General features: G+C 54.4%; 1 long non-coding RNA gene across 2 annotated transcripts; it reads left to right on the forward strand.

Annotated features, from left to right (window-relative positions):
* Window positions 1-1,625: 1,625 nt before the first annotated feature.
* On the forward strand, window positions 1,626-18,573 carry LOC144955425 (uncharacterized). Of its 2 annotated transcripts, XR_013641666.1 has the most exons (6): window positions 1,626-2,195; window positions 8,258-8,334; window positions 8,910-8,940; window positions 12,040-12,079; window positions 13,026-13,091; window positions 17,513-18,573. It is a non-coding gene; the product is annotated as an uncharacterized LOC144955425 (long non-coding RNA). The 2 variants fall into 2 exon arrangements; XR_013641665.1 differs by lacking the exon at window positions 1,626-2,195 and having other exon boundaries at window positions 8,127-8,334; window positions 17,513-18,572.
* The last annotated feature ends 5,687 nt before the right edge of the window (window positions 18,574-24,260 follow it).

Raw genomic sequence — 24,260 nt, forward strand, 5'->3', positions numbered from 1 at the left:
CTTGTGTAGGCCTGGACCCGGACTCTCAACTATGCCTTGAATAGGCCTCAACTATGCCTTGTGTTGGCCTGGGACTCGGACTTCTGCTAGGCCTGGAATAGGCTTTGGGTAGGCCTCAACTAGGCCTTGCGTAGGCCTGGACGTGGACTTTAGGTAGGTCTCAACTATGCGTTGGATAGTCCTGGACTCGTACTTCTAGCAGGCCTCGATTAGGCCTTAGGTAGGCCTCAACTAGGCCTTGCGTAGGCCTCGACGTGGACTTTTGGTAGGTCTCAACTATGCGTTGGATAGGCCTGGACTCGTACTTCTAGTAGGCCTCGATTAGGCCTTAGGTAGGCCTCAACTAGGCCTTGCGTAGGCCTGGACGTGGACTTCTTGTAGGTCTCGAGATAGGCCTTGGGTAGGCCTCAACTAGGCCTTGCGTAGGCCTGGACGTGGACTTCTGGTAGGTCTCAACTATGCGTTGGATAGGCCTGGACTTGTACTTCTAGCAGGCCTCGATTAGGCCTTAGGTAGGCCTCAACTAGGCCTTGCGTAGGCCTGGACGTGGACTTCTGGTAGGTCTCAACTATGCGGTGGATAGGCTTGGACTCGTACTTCTAGCAGGCCTCGATTAGGCCTTAGGCAGGCCTCAACTAGGCCTTGGGTAGGCCTCAACTAGGCCTTGGATATATGCCTGCACCAGGACTTGGGTAAGCCTCGACTGTACGCCTTGAACAGGCCTAATCTAGGCCTTGAATAGGCCTAGACTGTACGTCTTGAACAGGCCTAATCTAGGCCTTGAATAGGCCTAGCCTGTACGCCTTGAACAGGCCTTACCTTTGGCCTTGGGTAGGCCTGGACTATGCCTTGGATAGGTGTTGGGGGTGGGGCAGGCGGGGGGGGGGGGGGAGGAGACCTTGGCCAGTAGGCCTTGAGCAGGCCTCAACGTGGCCTTGTGTAGGCCTCAACAAGGCTGTGACGGGCGGGTGGTAAGTTATAGAGCGGTCTGTGCGGAGGATGTTGAGTAGGGTGACGGTGGTGGTGGGCGGCGGTGGTGATGCAGTGGCGGGTGTTTACTTTTTTGTCAACGCGAGGAGGGAGGAACGGAGGGAGGGGATGGAGGACGTTGGGAGGTTTCCTTGAGGCGGGTGAAGGTTGAAAGCGGGCAAAGTGGACGCCGCTCAACAAGGCAAAGTGGACGCTGTTTTTTGGATTTGCTGACGGAGAGAAGAGAGCCGAGGGGAGAGCCGGGGAGGTGAGCGCGAGAGAGGCGAGAGAGAGGGGGACGCTAACTCCACCAACAACCACCGCCGCCACCACCACAACAGCAGCACAACAACATCGCCACAAAACCACCACGCCAATGCCACCAACCTACAACCACCGCCACCAGCACCACCAGACCAATACAAACGTCAATGCCACCACCACCACCACTACCACCATCACCACCTCCACCACACCACCACACCACCACCATCACCACCTCCACCACCGCCACCACCACCACACCACCGCCACCACCACCACACACCACCAGACCACCAAACCACCACCACCGACACCACCACCACCACCAGCCACCACACAGCCACCACACACACCACTCACCACCACCACCACACACCACACCAACACCACCTCCGCCACCACCACCACACCACCGCCACCACCACCACACCACACCACCAGACCAACACAAACGTCAACGCCACACACCACCACCACCACCCCCACACCACCAACACCACCACCACCACACCAACACAAACGCCACCACCCACCACACCACCGCCACCACCACCACCACGTTCCACCTCTCTCGCAAGGTTCTCTCTCTCTCCGCGTATTGGGTGACTCGATGGAATTGGACGATGCGAACGAGCGAACCCAAAGTGATTATCGGACGATACAAAGCATCCGTTTCAACTTGGGGAAGACCGTTTTTCGGACTTTACCCACCTCGCGAAGGATTCGTTTCTTTCTCTCGCCGCGTCCTGAGAGAGACTCGCGGGGCGTCGATGGAGCAGTGTGAGAGTATGCGGGCACAACGAACGAAAGTGGTTTGATCGGACGATAACGAAGGCAGTTTTCAACTTGATGCGATCGTCTTTGGACTTTTGACCTCCTCGCCAAGAGGATTCTGTCGGTCTCTGTCTCTCTCCGTGTCCTGAGAGAGACACGGGGAGTCGATGGGGTCTGGACAGCGAGAGGTTATGTGAAGCCACCACCACCAACACCACCACCACCCCCGTCCCTGACAGCACTTGTACCAAAGCACACTCCCTCCACTCCCTCAATCCCCTCCCTCTCCCTCCCTCCCCTCCCTCCCTCTCTTCCCCCCCCTTCTCCTCCCTCCCCTCCCTCCCCTCCCTCCCCTCCCCCCCTCCCTCTCCTCCACTTCCTCCCCTCCCTCTCCTCCCTCTCCTCCCTCCCCACCCCCCCTCCCCTCCTCCCTCCCTCCCCTCCCCCCCTCCCTCTCCTCCCCCCCCCCCTTCTCCTCCCTCCCCTCCCTCCCCTCCCTCCCCTCCCCCCCTCCCTCTCCTCCCTCTCCTCCCTCCACTCCCCTCCTCTCCCCTCCCTCTCCTCCCTCCCCTCCCTCCCCTCCCTCTCCTCCCTCCCCTCCCTCCTCTCCCTCCCCTCCCACCCCTCTCCCCCCTCCCTCTCCTCCCTCTCCTCCCCTCCCTCCCCTCCCCCCTCTCCTCCCCCCCTCCCTCCCCTCCCTCCCCTCCCTCTCTCCCCTCCCTCCCCTCCCTCCCCCCTCCTTTCCTCCCTCTCCTCCCTCTCCTCCCTCCCCTCCCTCCCCTCCCTCCCCTCCCTCCCCTCCCTCCCCTCCCCTGCCTCTCCTCCCTCTCCTCCCTCCACCTTCCCCTCCCTCCCCCCCCTCTCCTCCCTCCCCTCCCTCCCCTCCCTCCCCTCCCTCTCCTCCCTCTCCTCCCTCCCTCCCCTCCTCTCCTCTCCACCTTCCCCTCCCTCCCCCCCCTCTCCTCCCTCCCCTCCCCTCCCTCCCCTCCCTCTCCTCCCTCCCCCTCCCTCTCCTCCCTCCCCTCCCTCTCCTCCCTCTCCTCCCTCCCCTCCCTCTCCTCCTTCCACCTTCCCCTCCCTCCCCTCCCTCTCCTCCCTCCCCTCCCTCCCCTCCCTCTCCTCCCTCTCCTCCTCCTCCCCTCCCTCCCTCTCCTCCTTCCACCTTCCCCTCCCTCCCCTCCCTCTCCTCCCTCCCCTCCCTCTCCTCCCTCCCCTCCCTCTCCTCCCTCTCCTCCCTCCCCTCCCTCCCCTCCCTCTCCCCCACCACACGCTCTGAATTACGTTGCCTTACGAGGAGGGAGGGAGGGGGTGATGGTGATGATGGTGTTGGTGGTGATGGTGATGATGGTGTTGGTGGTGATGGTGATGATGGTGATGATGATGGTGGTGGGATGTTTGCTTTTGCTTCGTATTTTTCGTGCACGGGACTTGTCACACTTCACGTCACCCCCATCACCCCCCCCCCCCCCCCGTCACCCCCCCCCCGTCACCCCCCCCCCCCGTCACCCCCCCCCCCCCCCGTCACCCTTTTACAGATGATACTCTACAGATGAGATGGTTCAGATGAGATGGTTCAGATGAGATGGTTCAGATGAGATGGTTCAGATGAGATGTTACAGATGAGATGGTTCAGATGAGATGGTTCAGATGAGATGGTTCAGATGAGATGGTTCAGATGATACTCTACAGATGAGATGGTTCAGATGAGATGGTTCAGATGAGATGGTTCAGATGAGATGTTACAGATGAGATGGTTCAGATGAGATGGTTCAGATGAGATGGTTCAGATGAGATGGTTCAGATGATACTCTACAGATGAGATGGTACAGATGAGATGGTACAGATGATACTCTACAGATGAGATGGTTCAGATGATACTCTACAGATGAGATGGTTCAGATGAGATGGTACAGATGATACTCTACAGATGAGATGGTTCAGATGATACTCTACAGATGAGATGGTTCAGATGAGATGGTTCAGATGAGATGGTTCAGATGAGATGGTTCAGATGATACTCTACAGATGAGATGGTACAGATGAGATGGTACAGATGATACTCTACAGATGAGATGGTTCAGATGATACTCTACAGATGAGATGGTTCAGATGAGATGGTACAGATGATACTCTACAGATGAGATGGTTCAGATGATACTCTACAGATGAGATGGTTCAGATGAGATGGTACAGATGATACTCTACAGATGAGATGGTTCAGATGAGATGGTTCAGATGAGATGGTTCAGATGAGATGGTTCAGATGAGATGGTTCAGATGAGATGGTTCAGATGAGATGGTTCAGATGAGATGGTACAGATGAGATGGTTCAGATGAGATGGTTCAGATGAGATGGTTCAGATGAGATGGTTCAGATGAGATGGTTCAGATGAGATGGTTCAGATGAGATGGTTCAGATGAGATGGTTCAGATGAGATGGTACAGATGAGATGGTTCAGATGAGATGGTTCAGATGAGATGGTTCAGATGAGATGGTTCAGATGAGATGGTTCAGATGAGATGGTTCAGATGAGATGGTACAGATGAGATGGTTCAGATGAGATGGTTCAGATGAGATGGTTCAGATGAGATGGTTCAGATGAGATGGTTCAGATGAGATGGTTCAGATGAGATGGTTCAGATGAGATGGTTCAGATGAGATGGTTCAGATGAGATGGTTCAGATGAGATGGTTCAGATGAGATGTTACAGATGAGATGGTACAGATGAGATGGTACAGATGAGATGGTTCAGATGAGATGTTACAGATGAGATGGTTCAGATGAGATGGTTCAGATGAGATGGTTCAGATGAGATGGTTCAGATGAGATGGTTCAGATGAGATGGTACAGATGAGATGGTACAGATGAGATGGTTCAGATGAGATGGTTCAGATGAGATGGTTCAGATGAGATGGTTCAGATGAGATGGTTCAGATGAGATGGTTCAGATGAGATGTTACAGATGAGATGGTTCAGATGAGATGGTTCAGATGAGATGGTTCAGATCAGATGGTTTAGATGAGATGTTACAGATGAGATGGTTCAGATGAGATGGTTCAGATGAGATGGTTCAGATGAGATGGTACAGATGAGATGGTTCAGATGAGATGTTACAGATGAGATGGTTCAGATGAGATGGTTCAGATGAGATGGTACAGATGAGATGGTTCAGATGAGATGGTTCAGATGAGATGGTACAGATGAGATGGTTCAGATGAGATGGTTCAGATGAGATGGTTCAGATGAGATGGTTCAGATGAGATGGTTCAGATGAGATGGTACAGATGAGATGGTTCAGATGAGATGGTTCAGATGAGATGGTTCAGATGAGATGGTTCAGATGAGATGGTTCAGATGAGATGGTTCAGATGAGATGGTACAGATGAGATGGTTCAGATGAGATGGTTCAGATGAGATGGTTCAGATGAGATGGTTCAGATGAGATGGTTCAGATGAGATGGTTCAGATGAGATGGTTCAGATGAGATGGTTCAGATGAGATGGTTCAGATGAGATGGTTCAGATGAGATGGTTCAGATGAGATGGTTCAGATGAGATGTTACAGATGAGATGGTACAGATGAGATGGTACAGATGAGATGGTTCAGATGAGATGTTACAGATGAGATGGTTCAGATGAGATGGTTCAGATGAGATGGTTCAGATGAGATGGTTCAGATGAGATGGTTCAGATGAGATGGTTCAGATGAGATGGTACAGATGAGATGGTACAGATGAGATGGTTCAGATGAGATGGTTCAGATGAGATGGTTCAGATGAGATGGTACAGATGAGATGGTTCAGATGAGATGGTTCAGATGAGATGGTACAGATGAGATGGTTCAGATGAGATGGTTCAGATGAGATGGTTCAGATGAGATGGTTCAGATGAGATGGTTCAGATGAGATGGTTCAGATGAGATGGTTCAGATGAGATGGTACAGATGAGATGGTACAGATGAGATGGTACAGATGAGATGGTTCAGATGAGATGGTTCAGATGAGATGGTTCAGATGAGATGGTTCAGATGAGATGGTTCAGATGAGATGGTACAGATGAGATGGTTCAGATGAGATGGTTCAGATGAGATGGTTCAGATGAGATGGTTCAGATGAGATGGTACAGATGAGATGGTACAGATGAGATGGTTCAGATGAGATGGTTCAGATGAGATGGTACAGATGAGATGGTTCAGATGAGATGGTTCAGATGAGATGGTACAGATGAGATGGTTCAGATGAGATGGTTCAGATGAGATGGTTCAGATGAGATGGTACAGATGAGATGGTTCAGATGAGATGGTACAGATGAGATGGTTCAGATGAGATGGTACAGATGAGATGGTTCAGATGAGATGTTACAGATGAGATGGTTCAGATGAGATGGTACAGATGAGATGGTTCAGATGAGATGGTACAGATGAGATGGTTCAGATGAGATGGTTCAGATGAGATGGTTCAGATGAGATGGTTCAGATGAGATGGTTCAGATGAGATGGTTCAGATGAGATGTTACAGATGAGATGGTTCAGATGAGATGGTTCAGATGAGATGGTTCAGATCAGATGGTTCAGATGAGATGTTACAGATGAGATGGTTCAGATGAGATGGTTCAGATGAGATGGTTCAGATGAGATGGTTCAGATGAGATGTTACAGATGAGATGGTTCAGATGAGATGGTTCAGATGAGATGGTACAGATGAGATGGTTCAGATGAGATGGTTCAGATGAGATGGTACAGATGAGATGGTTCAGATGAGATGGTTCAGATGAGATGGTTCAGATGAGATGGTTCAGATGAGATGGTTCAGATGAGATGGTACAGATGAGATGGTTCAGATGAGATGGTTCAGATGAGATGGTTCAGATGAGATGGTTCAGATGAGATGGTTCTGATGAGATGGTTCAGATGAGATGGTTCAGATGAGATGGTTCAGATGAGATGGTTCAGATGAGATGGTTCTGATGAGATGGTTCAGATGAGATGGTTCAGATGAGATGGTTCAGATGAGATGGTTCAGATGAGATGGTTCAGATGAGATGGTTCAGATGAGATGGTTCAGATGAGATGGTACAGATGAGATGGTATGGTACGTTACAGGGGGCGTGGTGTATTGTGTGGTGTGTAGTGTATGTGGTGTGTGTCTGCGTGTGTGTGGGTCTGTGGGTGTGTGTGACGTGTGTGTCACGTGGTGTGTGTGTGTGTGTCATGTGGTGTGTGTCACGTGGTGTGTGTGTGTCACTGTGTGTGTCACTGTGTCACGTGGTGTGTGTGTGTCACTGTGTGTGTCACGTGGTGTGTGTATGTCACTGTGTGTGTCACGTGGTGTGTGTGTGTCACGTGGTGTGTGTGTGTCACGTGGTGTGTGTGTGTCACGTGGTGTGTGTGTCACGTGGTGTGTGTGTCACGTGGTGTGTGTGTGTCACGTGGTGTGTGTGTGTCACGTGGTGTGTGTGTCACGTGGTGTGTGTGTGTCACGTGGTGTGTGTGTGTCACGTGGTGTATGTGACTGTGTGTGTCACGTGGTGTGTGTGTCACGTGGTGTGTGTGTCACGTGGTGTATGTGACTGTGTGTGTCACGTGGTGTGTGTGTGTCACGTGGTGTGTGTGTCACGTGGTGTGTGTGTCACGTGGTGTGTGTGTCACGTGGTGTGTGTGTCACGTGGTGTGTGTGTGTGTAACGTGGTGTGTGTGTCACGTGGTGTATGTGACTGTGTGTGTCACGTGGTGTGTGTGTGTGTCACGTGGTGTGTGTGTCACGTGGTGTGTGTGTCACGTGGTGTGTGTGTGTCACGTGGTGTGTGTGTGTCACGTGGTGTGTGTGTGTCACGTGGTGTGTGTGTCACGTGGTGTATGTGACTGTGTGTCACGTGGTGTGTGTGTGTCACGTGGTGTGTGTGTCACGTGGTGTATGTGACTGTGTGTGTCACGTGGTGTGTGTGTGTCACGTGGTGTGTGTGTCACGTGGTGTGTGTGTCACGTGGTGTGTGTGTGTCACGTGGTGTGTGTGTCACGTGGTGTGTGTGTCACGTGGTGTATGTGACTGTGTGTCACGTGGTGTGTGTGTGTGTCACGTGGTGTGTGTGTGTCACGTGGTGTGTGTGTCACGTGGTGTGTGTGTGTGTGTCACGTGGTGTGTGTGTGTCACGTGGTGTGTGTGTGTGTCACGTGGTGTGTGTGTGTGTCACGTGGTGTGTGTGTGTGTCACGTGGTGTGTGTGTGTCACGTGGTGTGTGTCTGCCCTCATAGGCGGCGTGTCTATGAGGATGAGGCTGACGACCTCCCAAGTCGCAAACGACAACGACTCGAATATGTAGCCAGACACGGTGATAGTCTACATACTATACACTACTTACTACACTACTATACACTACATTATACACTACACTCTACACTACACTATACACTACTATACACTACATACTACACTATACACTACACTATACACTACACTATACACTACTATACACTACATACTACACTCTACACTACACTATACACTACATACTACACTACACTATACACTACTATACACTACATACTACACTATACACTACACACTATACACTACTATACACTACATACTACACTATACACTACACACTATACACTACACTACTACACTACACACTACACTATATACTACTATACACTACACTACACACTATACACTACTACACACTACACTATACACTACTACACTATACACTACACTATACACTATACACTACACTATACACTACACTATACACTACTACACTATACACTACTACACTATACACTACACTACACACTACACTATACACTACACTATACACTACACTATACACTACTACACTATACACTACTACATTATACACTACACTGTGTGGACTGACCAGTGACCCTGTGTCTCCCACAGGAAGCTACATGAGCTACGGCGACATGGAGCGGTGAGTCGGGCCCTCACACCGCACCCTGAGCCAGACTCTTCACTTGCTCCCCCAATCACACATGAGGGTGGCCATCTTACCTAGGGGGGGTGAGGGTGGCCATATTACCTAGGGGGGGTGAGGGTGGCCATCTTACATAGGGGGGGTGAGGGTGGCCATCTTACCTAGGGGGGGTGAGGGTGGCCATCTTACATAGGGGGGGTGAGGGTGGCCATCTTACCTAGGGGGGGTGAGGGTGGCCATCTTACCTAGGGGGGGTGAGGGTGGCCATCTTACCTAGGGGGTGAGGGTGGCCATATTACATAGGGGGGGTGAGGGTGGCCATCTTACCTAGGGGGTGAGGGTGGCCATCTTACCTAGGGGGTGAGGGTGGCCATCTTACCTAGGGGGTGAGGGTGGCCATCTTACCTAGGGGGTTGAAGGTGGCCATCTTACCTAGGGGGTGAGGGTGGCCATCTTACCTAGGGGGTGAGGGTGGCCATCTTACCTAGGGGGGGGGGGTGAGGGTGGCCATCTTACATAGGGGGGGTGAGGGTGGCCATCTTACATAGGGGGGGTTAGGGTGGCCATCTTACCGAGGGGGGTGAGGGTGGCCATCTTACCTAGGGGGTGAGGGTGGCCATCTTACCTAGGGGGGGGTGAGGGTGGCCATCTTACATAGGGGGGGTGAGGGTGGCCATCTTACATAGGGGGTGAGGGTGGCCATCTTACATAGGGGGGGTGAGGGTGGCCATCTTACATAGGGGGGGTGAGGGTGGCCATCTTACCTAGGGGGGTGAGGGTGGCCATCTTACCTAGGGGGGATTGAGGGTGGCCATATTACCTAGGGGGGTGAGGGTGGCCATCTTACCTAGGGGGGTGAGGGTGGCCATCTTACCTAGGGGGGTGAGGGTGGCCATCTTACCTAGGGGGGGTGAGGGTGGCCATCTTACCTAGGGTGGTGAGGGTGGCCATCTTACCTAGGGTGGTGAGGGTGGCCATCTTACTTAGGGGGGTGGTGAGGGTGGCCATCTTACCTAGGGGGTGAGGGTGGCCATCTTAGGGGGGTGAGGATGGCCATCTTACCTAGGGGGGTGAGGGTGGCCATCTTACCTAGGGGGTTGAGGGTGGCCATCTTACCTAGGGGGTTGAGGGTGGCCATCTTACCTAGCGGGGTGAGGGTGGCCATCTTACCTAGGGGGGGTGGGTGTGAGGGTGGCCATCTTACCTAGGGGTGGGGTGAGGGTGGCCATCTTACCTAGGGTGGCGAGGGTGGCCATCTTACCTAGGGTGGTGAGGGTGGCCATCTTACTTAGGGGGGTGGTGAGGGTGGCCATCTTACCTAGAGGGTGAGGGTGGCCATCTTACTTAGGGGGGTGGTGAGGGTGGCCATCTTACCTAGGGGGTGAGGGTGGCCATCTTACTTAGGGGGGTGAGGGTGGCCATCTTACCTAGGGGGTGAGGGTGGCCATCTTACCTAGGGGGTGAGGGTGGCCATCTTACCTAGGGGGTGAGGGTGGCCATCTTACCTAGGGGGTGAGGGTGGCCATCTTACCTAGGGGGTGAGGGTGGCCATCTTACCTAGGGGGTGAGGGTGGCCATCTTACCTAGGGGGTGAGGGTGGCCATCTTACCTAGGGGGGGGGGGTGAGGGTGGCCATCTTACATAGGGGGGGTGAGGGTGGCCATCTTACATAGGGGGGGTGAGGGTGGCCATCTTACCGAGGGGGGTGAGGGTGGCCATCTTACCTAGGGGGTGAGGGTGGCCATCTTACCTAGGGGGTGAGGGTGGCCATCTTACCTAGGGGGTTGAAGGTGGCCATCTTACCTAGGGGGTGAGGGTGGCCATCTTACCTAGGGGGTGAGGGTGGCCATCTTACCTAGGGGGGGGGGGGTGAGGGTGGCCATCTTACATAGGGGGGGTGAGGGTGGCCATCTTACATAGGGGGGGTTAGGGTGGCCATCTTACTGAGGGGGGTGAGGGTGGCCATCTTACCTAGGGGGTGAGGGTGGCCATCTTACCTAGGGGGGGGTGAGGGTGGCCATCTTACATAGGGGGGGTGAGGGTGGCCATCTTACATAGGGGGTGAGGGTGGCCATCTTACATAGGGGGGGTGAGGGTGGCCATCTTACATAGGGGGGGTGAGGGTGGCCATCTTACCTAGGGGGGTGAGGGTGGCCATCTTACCTAGGGGGGATTGAGGGTGGCCATATTACCTAGGGGGGTGAGGGTGGCCATCTTACCTAGGGGGGTGAGGGTGGCCATCTTACCTAGGGGGGTGAGGGTGGCCATCTTACCTAGGGGGGGTGAGGGTGGCCATCTTACCTAGGGTGGTGAGGGTGGCCATCTTACCTAGGGTGGTGAGGGTGGCCATCTTACTTAGGGGGGTGGTGAGGGTGGCCATCTTACCTAGGGGGTGAGGGTGGCCATCTTAGGGGGGTGAGGATGGCCATCTTACCTAGGGGGGTGAGGATGGCCATCTTACCTAGGGGGGTGAGGGTGGCCATCTTACCTAGGGGGTTGAGGGTGGCCATCTTACCTAGGGGGTTGAGGGTGGCCATCTTACCTAGCGGGGTGAGGGTGGCCATCTTACCTAGGGGGGGTGGGTGTGAGGGTGGCCATCTTACCTAGGGGTGGGGTGAGGGTGGCCATCTTACCTAGGGTGGCGAGGGTGGCCATCTTACCTAGGGTGGTGAGGGTGGCCATCTTACTTAGGGGGGTGGTGAGGGTGGCCATCTTACCTAGAGGGTGAGGGTGGCCATCTTACTTAGGGGGGTGGTGAGGGTGGCCATCTTACCTAGGGGGTGAGGGTGGCCATCTTACTTAGGGGGGTGAGGGTGGCCATCTTACCTAGGGGGTGAGGGTGGCCATCTTACCTAGGGGGGTGAGGGTGGCCATCTTACCTAGGGGGGTGGGTGTGAGGGTGGCCATCTTACCTAGGGGGGGGGTGAGGGTGGCCATCTTACTTAGGGTGGTGAGGGTGGCCATCTTACCTAGGGTGGTGAGGGTGGCCATCTTACCTAGGGGGGTTGAGGGTGGCCATCTTACCTAGGGGGGTGTGAGGGTGGCCATCTTTCCTAGGGGGGGTACCAATAAGATTGTCTCTTTGTCTCCTGTCAGGCGCTTTGGAGGAGTTCGAAGGGAGATATTACTGAGTGGGGTGAGTACTGAGTGTGTGTGCATACATGTGTGTGTGTAGGTGTGTGTGTGTACGTGTGTGTGTAGGTGTGTGTGTGCGTGTGTGTGTGTGTGTGCATGTGTGTACGTTTGTGTGTACGTGTGTGTAGGTGTGTGTGTAGGTGTGTGTGTAGGTGCATGTGTGCATGTGTGTACGTTTGTGTGTACGTGTGTGTAGGTGTGTGTGTAGGTGTGTGTGTGTAGGTGTGTGTGTGTGCATGTGTGTACGTGTGTGTACGTGTGTGTGTAGGTGTGTGTGTGTACGTGTGTGTGTGTACGTTTGTGTGTGTGCATGTGTGTACGTGTGTGTAGGTGTGTGTGTACGCGTGTGTGTAGGTGTGTGTGTACGTGTGTGTGTAGGTGTGTGTGTGTGTACGTGTGTGTGTACGTGTGTGTAGGTGTGTGTGTGTGCTTGTGTGTACGTGTGTGTACGTGTGTGTAGGTGTGTGTGTAGGTGTGTGTGTAGGTGTGTGTGTAGGTGTGTGTGTGTGCTTGTGTGTACGTTTGTGTGTACGTGTGTGTAGGTGTGTGTGTGTGCATGTGTGTACGTTTGTGTGTACGTGTGTGTAGGTGTGTGTGTGTGCTTGTGTGTACGTGTGTGTAGGTGTGTGTGTAGGTGTGTGTGTAGGTGTGTGTAGGTGTGTGTGTAGGTGTGTGTGTAGGTGTGTACGTTTGTGTGTACGTGTGTTTAGGTGTGTGTGTAGGTGTGTGTGTGTACGTGTATGTTAGCTGTGTGTAGGTGTGCGTGTAGGTGTGTGTGCGTGTGTGTGAGCTTGTGTGTACGTGTGTCTGTGTGTGTGTGTCTGTGTGTGTGTCTGTGTCTATGTGTGTGTGTGTCTGTGTGTGAGTCTAACTGTGTGTCTATGTGTGTGTGTCTGTGTAACTGTGTGTGTCTATCTGTGTGTAACTGTGTGTGTGTCTGTGTGTAGTCGTACAAGGACTACATGCGCGAATACAGTCGCAGTATTGGACCCCCTCACAACTGGCACGGAGGGGTAAGGCGCACACAGCCTCACCACCACCACCACCACTACGGACTAACTAGTACTAACTTGTAGTACTAATTACCAGAGGTGTGGACTCGAGTCATGTGACTTGGACTCGAGTCAGACTCGAGTCATGAATTTGATGACTTGCGACTCGACTTGGACTTGCATAACAATGACTTTGTCCCACCTATGAGATGTGGACTCGAGTCATGTGACTTGGACTCGAGTCAGACTCGAGTCATGAATTTGATGACTTGCGACTCGACTTGGACTTGCATAACAATGACTTTGTCCCACCTATGAGGTGTGGACTCGAGTCATGTGACTTGGACTCGAGTCAGACTCGAGTCATGAATTTGATGACTTGCGACTCGACTTGGACTTGCATAACAATGACTTTGTCCCACCTATGAGATGTGGACTCGAGTCATGTGACTTGGACTCGAGTCAGACTCGAGTCATGAATTTGATGACTTGCGACTCGACTTGGACTTGCATAACAATGACTTTGTCCCACCTATGAGATGTGGACTCGAGTCATGTGACTTGGACTCGAGTCAGACTCGAGTCATGAATTTGATGACTTGCGACTCGACTTGGACTTGCATAACAATGACTTTGTCCCACCTATGAGATGTGGACTCGAGTCATGTGACTTGGACTCGAGTCAGACTCGAGTCATGAATTTGATGACTTGCGACTCGACTTGGACTTGCATAACAATGACTTTGTCCCACCTATGAGATGTGGACTCGAGTCATGTGACTTGGACTCGAGTCAGACTCGAGTCATGAATTTGATGACTTGCGACTCGACTTGGACTTGCATAACAATGACTTTGTCCCACCTATGAGATGTGGACTCGAGTCATGTGACTTGGACTCGAGTCAGACTCGAGTCATGAATTTGATGACTTGCGACTCGACTTGGACTTGCATAACAATGACTTTGTCCCACCTATGAGATGTGGACTCGAGTCATGTGACTTGGACTCGAGTCAGACTCGAGTCATGAATTTGATGACTTGCGACTTGGACTTGCATAACAATGACTTTGTCCCACCTATGAGATGTGGACTCGAGTCATGTGACTTGGACTCGAGTCAGACTCGAGTCATGAATTTGATGACTTGCGACTCGACTTGGACTTGCATAACAATGACTTTGTCCCACCTATGAGATGTGGACTCGAGTCATGTGACTTGGACTCGAGTCAGACTCGAGTCATGAATTTGATGACTTGCGACTCGACTTGGACTTGCATAACAATGACTTTGTCCCACCTCTACTAATTGCTAACTACTCCTACTGACTCCTACTGACTAGGGCTCGTACTCACTACTACAAACTATCTTCTTGGTCCTTTCGGTAAAGTCGTCACGTAGAAGGGAAATAATAAAATAATGAAAATAAAACATAATAAAATAATACAATTCTCACGACGTTTCGGCCACAACGCAAGCAGCCGTCCTCGGGTGAAGAAACAGGTCTGTCGGAAAGACAGCGTCTGAATGAAACACCACCAGGCTTGGCAGCGTATCTACTTAAATATATACTTAAATATACGCTGCCAAGCTTGGTGGTGTTCAGGAGAACAGGTCTGTCGCAAAGACAGCGTCTGAATGAGCACCACCAAGCTTGGCAGCGTATATACTTAAATATATACTTAAATATACGCTGCCAAGCTTGGTGGTGTTCAGAAGAACAGGTCTGTCGCAAAGACAGCGTCTGAACGAGCACCACCAAGCTTGTCAGCGTATATACTTAAATATATACTTAAATATACGCTGCCAAGCTTGGTGGTGTTCAGAAGAACAGGTCTGTCGCAAAGACAGCGTCTGAACGAGCACCACCAGGCTGTCTTTCCGACAGACCTGTTCTTCACCTGAGGACGGCTGCTTGCGTTGTGGCCGAAACGTCGTGAGAATTGTATTTTATTATGTTTTATTATTTTATTACTTCCCTTCTACGTTATGACTTTACCGAAAGAACCAAGAAGATGAATCCCTGCAGTCACGAAAGCTTTAAATCGAAATACTACTAACTACTTCTACTAACTAGTCCCTTCACAACCAGTACCTCCCTTGGCCACCAGTCCACTCGCACTGCAGGCTGACTCCCCTGTCACTACCTCCCGTGGCCACTAGTCCACTCACACCGCAGGCTGACTCCCCTGTCATTACCTCCCGTGGCCACCAGTCCACTCACACTGCAGGCTGACTCCCCTGTCATTACCTCCCGTGGCCACTAGTCCACTCACACTGCAGGCTGACTCCCCTGTCATTACCTCCCGTGGCCACCAGTCCACTCGCACTGCAGGCTGACTCCCCTGTCATCACCTCCCGTGGCCACCAGTCCACTCGCACTGCAGGCTGACTCCCCTGTCATTACCTCCCGTGGCCACTAGTCCACTCACACTGCAGGCTGACTCCCCTGTCATTACCTCCCGTGGCCACCAGTCCACTCGCACTGCAGGCTGACTCCCCTGTCATCACCTCCCGTGGCCACCAGTCCACTCGCACTGCAGGCTGACTCCCCTGTCATTACCTCCCGTGGCCACTAGTCCACTCACACTGCAGGCTGACTCCCCTGTCATTACCTCCCGTGGCCACCAGTCCACTCGCACTGCAGGCTGACTCCCCTGTCATCACCTCCCGTGGCCACCAGTCCACTCGCACTGCAGGCTGACTCCCCTGTCATTACCTCCCGTGGCCACCAGTCCACTCGCACTGCAGGCTGACTCCCCTGTCATCACCTCCCGTGGCCACCAGTCCACTCGCACTGCAGGCTGACTCCCCTGTCATTACCTCCCGTGGCCACCAGTCCACTCGCACTGCAGGCTGACTCCCCTGTCATCACCTCCCGTGGCCACCAGTCCACTCGCACTGCAGGCTGACTCCTCTGTCATTACCTCCCGTGGCCACTAGTCCACTCACACTGCAGGCTGACTCCCCTGTCATTACCTCCCGTGGCCACTAGTCCACTCGCACTGCAGGCTGACTCCCCTGTCACTACCTCCCGTGGCCACTAGTCCACTCGCACTGCAGGCTGACTCCCCTGTCACTACCTCCCGTGGCCACTAGTCCACTCGCACTGCAGGCTGACTCCCCTGTCACTACCTCCCGTGGCCACTAGTCCACTCACACTGCAGGCTGACTCCCCTGTCATTACCTCCCGTGGCCACTAGTCCACTCGCACTGCAGGCTGACTCCTCTGTCATTACCTCCCGTGGCCACTAGTCCACTCGCACTGCAGGCTGACTCCTCTGTCATTACCTCCCGTGGCCACTAGTCCACTCACACTGCAGGCTGACTCCCCTGTCATTACCTCCCGTGGCCACTAGTCCACTCGCACTGCAGGCTGACTCCCCTGTCATTACCTCCCGTGGCCACTAGTCCACTCGCACTGCAGGCTGACTCCCCTGTCATCACCTCCCGTGGCCACTAGTCCACTCACACTGCAGGCTGACTCCCCTGTCATTACCTCCCGTGGCCACTAGTCCACTCGCACTGCAGGCTGACTCCCCTGTCATTACCTCCCGTGGCCACTAGTCCACTCACACTGCAGGCTGACTCCCCTGTCATTACTTCTGTCTCTCTGTCTCTCTCTCTGTGTCTCTCTCTGTGTCTCTCTCTGTGTCTGTGTGTCTGTGTCTCTGTGTGTCTGTGTGTCTCTGTGTGTCTCTGTGTGTCTCTGTGTGTCTGTGTGTCTCTGTGTCTATATGATGTCTCTGTGCGTGTCTCTGTGTCTCTACAATGTGTCTCTACAATGTGTCTCTACAATGTGTCTCCGCGTGTCTCTGTGCGTGTCTCTGTGTCTCTACAATGTGTCTCTACAATGTGTCTCTACAATGTGTCTCTGTGCGTGTCTCTGTGTCTCTACAATGTGTCTCTACAATGTGTCTCTGTGTCTCTACAATGTGTCTCTACAATGTGTCTCTGTGTCTCTACAATGTGTCTCTACAATGTGTCTCTGTGCGTGTCTCTGTGTCTCTACAATGTGTCTCTACAATGTGTCTCTACAATGTGTCTCCGCGTGTCTCTGTGCGTGTCTCTGTGTCTCTACAATGTGTCTCTACAATGTGTCTCTACAATGTGTCTCTGTGCGTGTCTCTGTGTCTCTACAATGTGTCTCTACAATGTGTCTCTGTGCGTGTCTCTGTGTCTCTACAATGTGTCTCTACAATGTGTCTCTACAGCGTGTCTCTGTGCGTGTCTCTGTGCGTGTCTCTGTGTCTCTACAATGTGTCTCTGTGTCTCTACAATGTGTCTCTACAATGTGTCTCTGTGTCTCTACAATGTGTCTCTGCGCGTGTCTCTGCGCGTGTCTCTGTGCGTGTCTCTGTGTCTCTACAATGTGTCTCTGTGCGTGTCTCTGTGCGTGTCTCTGTCTCTCTACAATGTCTCTCTACAATGTGTCTCTGCGTAGGACTACGACTCCCGCGTGGACGATTTCCTGCGTCGCACCCAAACCCTGGGGGAGTTCGGCAAGAGGGGCGGCGGCGGCGGCGGGGAGCTGTCCCGCAGGGAGCGGGACAGGGAGCGGGACAGGGGGAGAGACAGGGAGAGAGACAGGGAGAGAGACAGGGAGAGAGACAGGGAGAGAGACAGGGAGAAGCACAGACACTGAGACACACAGAGGGACACAGAGAAAGAGACACTGGGAGCTCTCCCGCAGGGAGCGGGACAGGGAGCGGGACAGGGGGAGAGACAGGGAGAGAGACAGGGAGAGAGACAGGGAGAGAGACAGGGAGAAGCACAGACACTGAGACACACAGAGGGACACAGAGAAAGAGACACTGGGAGCTCTCCCGCAGGGAGCGGGACAGGGAGCGGGACAGGGGGAGAGACAGGGAGAGAGACAGGGAGAGAGACAGGGAGAGAGACAGGGAGAAGCACAGACACTGAGACACACAGAGGGACACAGAGAAAGAGACACTGGGAGCTCTCCCGCAGGGAGCGGGACAGGGAGCGGGACAGGGGGAGAGACAGGGAGAGAGACAGGGAGAAGCACAGACACTGAGACACACAGAGAGACACAGAGACACACAGAGAGACACTGAGAGAGAGAGAGACTGAGAGAGAGACACTGGGAGCTCTCCCGCAGGGAGCGGGACAGGGAGCGGGACAGGGGGAGAGACAGGGAGAGAGACAGGGAGAAGCACAGACACTGAGACACAGAGACAGAGAGAGAGAGAGAGACACAGATACACACAGAGAGAGACACTGAGAGAGACACAGAGACACAGAGAGAGACACTGAGAGAGACACAGATACACACAGAGAGAGACAGAGAGAGACACTGAGAGAGACACAGAGACACTGAGAGAGACACAGAGAGAGACACTGAGAGAGACACAGAGACACACAGAGAGAGACATATATGGGTGAGGTTGTGAGGATGTTGGCTCACCTGCAAACCCACTCACCCACTCACTCACCCACTCACTCACTCAGTCACCCACCCACCCACTCACTCACCCACTCACTCACTCAGTCACCCACCCACCCACTCACTCACCCACTCACTCACTCACTCACCCACTCACTCACTCACTCACTCACCCACTCACTCACTCAGTCACCCACCCACCCACTCACTCACCCACTCACTCACTCACTCACTCACTCACTCACTCACTCACTCACCCACCCACTCACTCAGTCACCCACCCACCCACTCACTCACCCACTCACTCACTCACTCACTCACTCACTCACCCACTCACTCACTCAGTCACCCACCCACCCACTCACTCACCCACCTCACTCACTCACTCAGTCACCCACCCACTCACTCACTCACTCACCCACTCACCCACTCACTCACTCACTCACTCACTCACTCACTCACTCACTCACCCACTCACTCACTCAGTCACCCACCCACCCACTCACTCACCCACTCACTCACTCACTCAGTCACCCACCCACCCACTCACTCACCCACTCACCCACTCACTCACCCACTCACTCACTCACTCAGTCACCCACCCACTCACTCACTCACTCACCCACTCACCCACTCACTCACTCACTCACTCACCCACTCACTCACTCAGTCACCCACCCACCCACTCACTCACCCACTCACTCACTCACTCAGTCACCCACCCACTCACTCACTCACTCACCCACTCACCCACTCACTCACTCACTCACTCACCCACTCACTCACTCAGTCACCCACCCACCCACTCACTCACCCACTCACTCACTCACTCAGTCACCCACCCCACTCACTCACTCACTCACCCACTCACCCACTCACTCACTCACTCACTCACCCACTCACCCACTCACTCACCTCACTCACCCACTCACTCACTCACTCAGTCACCCACCCACTCACTCACTCACCACTCACTCACCCACTCACTCACTCACCCACCACTCACTCACTCACCCACTCACTCACCCACTCACTCACTCACTCAGTCACCCACCCACCCACTCACTCACTCACTCACTCACTCACTCAGTCACCACCCACCCACTCACTCACTCACCCACTCACTCACCCACTCACCCACTCACTCACCCACTCACTCAGTCACCCACCCACCCACTCACCCACTCACTCACTCACTCAGTCACCCACCCACTCACTCACTCACTCACCCACTCACCCACTCACTCACTCACTCACTCACCCTCACTCACTCAGTCACCCACCACCCACTCACTCACCCACTCACTCACTCACTCAGTCACCCACCCACTCACTCACTCACCCACTCACCCACTCACTCACTCACTCACTCACCCACTCACCCACTCACTCACCTCACTCACTCACCCACTCACTCACTCACTCAGTCACCCACCCACTCACTCACTCACCCACTCACTCACCCACTCACTCACTCACTCACCCACCCACTCACTCACTCACCCACTCACTCACCCACTCACTCACTCACTCAGTCACCACCACCCACTCACTCACTCACTCACTCACTCAGTCACCCACCCACCCACTCACTCACTCACCCACTCACTCACCCACTCACCCACTCACTCACCCACTCACTCAGTCACCCACCCACCCACTCACTCACTCACTCACCCACTCACCCACTCACTCACCCACTCACTCACCCACTCACTCAGTCACCCACTCACTCACTCAGTCACCCACCCACTCACTCACTCACTCACCCACTCACTCACCCACTCACTCACTCACTCAGTCACCCACCCACCCACTCACTCACTCACCCACTCACTCACTCACTCACCCACTCACTCACTCAGTCACCCACCCACCCACTCACTCACCCACTCACTCACTCACTCACTCAGTCACCCACCCACTCACTCACTCACTCACCCACTCACCCACTCACTCACTCACTCACTCACTCACCACTCACCCACTCACTCACCCACTCACTCACCCACTCACTCACTCACTCACTCAGTCACCCACCCACTCACTCACTCACCCACTCACTCACCCACTCACTCACTCACTCACTCACCCACCCACTCACTCACTCACCCACTCACTCACCCACTCACTCACTCACTCACCCACCCACCCACTCACTCACTCACTCACTCAGTCACCCACCCACCCACTCACTCACTCACCCACTCACTCACCCACTCACCCACTCACTCACCCACTCACTCAGTCACCCACCCACCCACTCACTCACTCACTCACCCACTCACCCACTCACTCACCCACTCACTCACCCACTCACTCAGTCACCCACTCACTCACTCAGTCACCCACCCACTCACTCACTCACTCACCCACTCACTCACCCACTCACTCACTCAGTCACCCACCCACCCACTCACTCACCCACTCACTCACTCACCCACTCACTCACTCACTCAGTCACCCACCCACTCACTCACTCACTCACCCACTCACCCACTCACTCACTCACTCACTCACTCACCCACTCACTCACTCAGTCACCCACCCACCCACTCACTCACCCACTCACTCACTCACTCACTCAGTCACCCACCCACTCACTCACTCACTCACCCACTCACCCACTCACTCACTCACCCACTCACTCACTCAGTCACCCACCCACCCACTCACTCACCCACTCACTCACTCACTCAGTCACCCACCCACTCACTCACTCACTCACCCACTCACCCACTCACTCACTCACTCACTCACCCACTCACCCACTCACTCACTCACTCACTCACCCACTCACTCACTCACTCAGTCACCCACCCACTCACTCACTCACCCACTCACTCACCCACTCACTCACTCACTCACCACCCACTCACTCACTCACCCACTCACTCACCCACTCACTCACTCACTCAGTCACCACACCCACCCACTCACTCACTCACTCACTCAGTCACCCACCCACCCACTCACTCACTCACCCACTCACTCACCCACTCACCCACTCACTCACCCACTCACTCAGTCACCCACCCACCCACTCACTCACCCACTCACTCACTCACTCAGTCACCCACCCACTCACTCACTCACTCACCCACTCACCCACTCACTCACTCACTCACTCACCCACTCACTCACTCAGTCACCCACCCACCCACTCACTCACCCACTCACTCACTCACTCAGTCACCCACCCACTCACTCACTCACTCACCCACTCACCCACTCACTCACTCACTCACTCACTCACCCACTCACCCACTCACTCACTCACTCACTCACCCACTCACTCACTCACTCAGTCACCCACCCACTCACTCACTCACCCACTCACTCACCCACTCACTCACTCACTCACCCACCCACTCACTCACCCACTCACTCACCCACTCACTCACTCACTCAGTCACCCACCCACCCACTCACTCACTCACTCACTCAGTCACCCACCCACCCACTCACTCACTCACCCACTCACTCACCCACTCACTCACCCACTCACTCAGTCACCCACCCACCCACTCACTCACTCACTCACCCACTCACCCACTCACTCACCCACTCACTCACCCACTCACTCAGTCACCCACTCACTCACTCAGTCACCCACCCACTCACTCACTCACCCACTCACTCACCCACTCACTCACTCACTCAGTCACCCACCCACTCACTCACTCACCCACTCACTCACTCACTCACCCACTCACTCACTCAGTCACCCACCCACCCACTCACTCACCCACTCACTCACTCACTCACTCAGTCACCCACCCACTCACTCACTCACTCACCCACTCACCCACTCACTCACTCACTCCACTATCACTCACTCACCCACTCACCCACTCACTCACTCACCACTCACCCACTCACTCACTCACTCAGTCACCCACCCACTCACTCACTCACCCACTCACTCACCCACTCACTCACTCACTCACCCACCCACTCACTCACTCACCCACTCACTCACCCACTCACTCACTCACTCAGTCACCCACCCACCCACTCACTCACTCACTCACTCACTCAGTCACCCACCCACCCACTCACTCACTCACCCACTCACTCACCCCACTCACCCACTCACTCACCCACTCACTCAGTCACCCACCCACCCACTCACTCACTCACTCACTCACCCACTCACCCCACTCACTCACCCACTCACTCACCCACTCACTCAGTCACCCACTCACTCACTCAGTCACCCACCCACTCACTCACTCACTCACTCACCCACTCACTCACCCACTCACTCACTCACTCAGTCACCCACCCACTCACTCACTCACCCACTCACTCACTCACTCACCCACCCACTCACTCACTCACTCACCCACTCACTCACCCACTCACTCACTCACTCACTCAGTCACCCACCCACCCACTCACTCACTCACTCACTCACTCACTCAGTCACCCACCCACCCACTCACTCACTCACCCACTCACTCACCCACTCACCCACTCACTCACCCACTCACTCAGTCACCCACCCACCCACTCACTCACTCACTCACCCACTCACCCACTCACTCACCCACTCACTCACCCACTCACTCAGTCACCCACTCACTCACCCACCCACTCACTCACCCACCCACTCACTCACCCACTCACTCACCCACTCACCCACTCACTCAGTCACTCACTCACTCACCCACTCACCCACTCACCCACCCACTCACCCACCCACTCACTCACCCACTCCACTCACCCACTCACCCACTCACTCAGTCACTCACTCACTCACCCACTCACCCACTCACTCACCCACCCACCCACTCACTCACTCACCACTCACCCACTCACTCACCCACTCACTCAGTCACCCACTCACTCACCCACCCACTCACTCACCCACCCACTCACTCACCCACTCACTCACCCACTCACCCACTCACTCACTCACCCACTCACCCACCCACCCACCCACTCACTCACTCACCCACTCACTCACCCACTCACCCACTCACTCACCCACTCACTCACCCACTCACTCACTCACTCACCCACTCACCCACTCACTCACCCACTCACTCACCCACTCACTCAGTCACCCACCCACTCACTCACCCACCCACTCACTCACCCACTCACTCACCCACTCACCCACTCACTCAGTCACTCACTCACTCACTCACCACTCACCCACTCACTCACCCACCCACTCACTCACCCACCCACTCACTCACCCACTCACTCACCCACTCACCCACTCACTCAGTCACTCACTCACTCACTCACCACTCACCCACTCACTCACCCACCCACTCACTCACCCACCCACTCACTCACTCACTCACTCACCCACTCACCCACTCACTCACCCACTCACTCAGTCACCCACTCACTCACCCACCCACTCACATCACCCACCCACTCACTCACCCACTCACTCACCCACTCACCCACTCACTCAGTCACTCACTCACTCACCCACTCACTCAGTCACCCACCCACTCACTCACCCACTCACTCACTCACCCACTCACCCCACTCACTCACCCACTCACTCACTCACCCACTCACTCACCCACCCACTCACTCACCCACCCACTCACTCACCCACTCACTCACTCACTCACCCACTCAGTCACTCACTCACTCACCCACTCAGTCACTCACTCACTCACCCACTCACTCACCCACTCACTCACCCACTCAGTCACTCACTCACTCACCCACTCACTCACCCACCCACTCACCCACTCATCCACCCACTCACCCACTCACCCACTCACTCACCCACTCACCCACCCACTCACCCACT

The sequence above is a fragment of the Lampetra fluviatilis genome, unplaced genomic scaffold (assembly GCF_964198595.1).
Source record: "Lampetra fluviatilis unplaced genomic scaffold, kcLamFluv1.1 SCAFFOLD_984, whole genome shotgun sequence".
NCBI classification, from domain to species: domain Eukaryota; kingdom Metazoa; phylum Chordata; class Hyperoartia; order Petromyzontiformes; family Petromyzontidae; genus Lampetra; species Lampetra fluviatilis.